The 2,447-nt window shown below is 37.1% G+C and overlaps 1 long non-coding RNA gene across 1 annotated transcript; it reads right to left on the bottom strand.

Moving 5' to 3' along the window:
• Positions 1-18: 18 nt before the first annotated feature.
• Positions 19-2,014, bottom strand: LOC123964180. Its single transcript, XR_006823357.1, has 3 exons — positions 1,863-2,014; positions 475-540; positions 19-378 (listed from the first exon to the last, which is right to left on the bottom strand). It is a non-coding gene; the product is annotated as an uncharacterized LOC123964180 (long non-coding RNA).
• Between the last annotated feature and the right edge of the window lie 433 nt (positions 2,015-2,447).

Genomic DNA, 2,447 nt, shown 5'->3' with positions numbered 1-2,447 from the left:
CACAGTACTCAGAGAAGCAAGATGCATTTATACATTACATTTTATATAAAAAGTCAAAGAGTGCAACCATTTCTGACATCCCAGGGCTTAACAGACAGTATTGTTATTTTGTTTAGGTTGTTATTGTAGTGATGATTCAATGGGCCAGGTGCTTAAAGTTGGCTGTGTCACTCTACATACAAGAGCAAAGACCATCATGAATCTTGGATTTTTACCGACAACAAAGTGCTTGTTCATACCAGTAATGGCAGTCATAGTCTGCTGGCAATTCAAATGGTAATCAGCACTGATTCTATTGCTGGCTTGATAGTATCCATGACAACAATACCAGGCAGGATGCAGTAACGAGACTGATCTTGTGGCTCACTCCACTTGATTCTGTAAATTCGGTAAAAAGTAAACAAAACATTACTTTAAAAAACAGCTGTGCAACATTTTGACATTTTTGAAGAAGTAGAACACAATATAGCTTACGGGTGCCATTCACGTTGATTGGTGCAGCATTTGTAGATGTGGTAGTTGTAGATGGAACTGGACCTGCTGTAAAATATTTTAAATTAATAAATTAATAAGAATTCAAACCAAAAATGATTTGTTTATATTTGTAAAAATTACTTTGGTGCCAGTTTCACTGATCATAAAGGCCATAGAAAGAGTTGACTCTCTGACGTTTTAGCTTCTTGTCTAGTTCGAAGTTGCTAATGTCAAACATCTTACAGTTAATAACAATTTACATTACACATATTCTGGCTGAATACAAGGTAGCTTAAAAAAAGCTTGTCATGCCACAGTGTTGAACAGAAAGATGGATTAAACGGTCCAACACTGAACACAGTTTTTTTGATGAATCTCGTGTATACCTCATATATGCCTCATAGTAATCCACCGGTCGATTATATTCCAACAACGGTTGTTACGTTGTCAAAGGTCCAGACAATCCAATCCAGTAAAAATATTTATATAATAATACATTATTCCATCCATAAATCCCCAGGGACTGCGGCCGGATCGTTTTATATTTGCCGGCAGACGTGGCTCGTATGTCATTGTAACCGTAATAACTCAGATTTGAATGTTAACAACTACGATAGCTTGTATTCAAATTAGCCGCTGATCTCTGACCTTTAGAGTGATACCAAATCAGACCTAATAACAGCTCACATGTCCCATTCACAGCCTACAATAGCCAACGAGAGCCCACGCTGTAAGGAAGGGCCAGCCCCTATTATTTCATGGGTAGGCTGAGCTAATTGCAAGCAATTGTGCCGATGACTGGCACTTTGTGCAGCCAATAAAATTTTGAAAATAACAATATCGAGCTTTAAACAGGAAGTTCATGATCTACCAGCATAAAAACACATCTACGTCAATCTACCGGCTGATATGGAGCGATGCAGCAGCAGCCGCCTGCCGCCAAGGAGCGATGCCGTTTTAGAAAAAATACACTAAGACACACACTTAGAAAAACCTGTGTAAATTAGTCATTTCTTCATGGTATTGGTATGAAATTTAAACTTGGACTAGGTAAGGCTTTATGCCGAGGCCCTACAGTGTTTTCCAGCTAATAAGTTCCAGCTATAGTTGTCTACATGCATTTATTAGCAAGACTTTTCTAGTGTGTTTAAACTTATATTAATCAATTCCAGTAGCACTTACAATCATGACTTTTGGGTTAGACACTCCAGAGCGTTATCTTTCAAAGAAGCCCAGAACCATTCATATACTCCAAATGTTTTAACAACTACATTCAATTTACTTTGGATATGACTTGAATAGGTGTTTTGCATGAATTTTACAGGAATGTTAAGAGGTAAATGTTTTACATACTGATTAGAGTAATACATTGTGTTGTGTTTACTTACCTATTATTTTGACTTTCTTGGGATTTATGGTCACATTGAAGCTGTTGTTGGTATTACTCACAGCCTCTACTAAGGTTTGAGCAACGACACTGTTCTGTGGGAGTACTGCAGAGCGAGTTTTCTGATCGAACACAATCTGCAGCTCTGCTTCAGTTCCATCGGCTCGAATTTGGACACTCCTGTTTCATAAAACCATATGTCAAATGAAAATATTCCATGATTCTGTTGCCATTTTTATGGGTGATGTAAACATAACAGTATCAACATTAGACAATACCTATTTTAAGACCATACTTCTGCATACAAACCACCAATGAACTATAAGCAAACGTTTTTACCTGAACAGTGTCACAGTACAGTGGTCAAACTGAACAAATCTTGGTCTGTATATGAACTCACACTGCAAGAAAAAGCAACATTGAAAACCCTTGAGTAGCATTCAAGCACAATTGTTTTCAAATTAAATTGGACTGAAATGAAAATGTATATGAAATTAATTTCCAGCTTAACAAATGTGTCCTTCGGCTAAACATTTGTGTGTAATCATGTGTAACATTCTCACGGTCAGTAATTTGCTCAATTTGG

This window comes from Micropterus dolomieu, unplaced genomic scaffold, assembly GCF_021292245.1.
Source record: "Micropterus dolomieu isolate WLL.071019.BEF.003 ecotype Adirondacks unplaced genomic scaffold, ASM2129224v1 contig_981, whole genome shotgun sequence".
Lineage (NCBI taxonomy): Eukaryota > Metazoa > Chordata > Actinopteri > Centrarchiformes > Centrarchidae > Micropterus > Micropterus dolomieu.
This window is presented reverse-complemented; position numbering and strand designations above follow the sequence as displayed.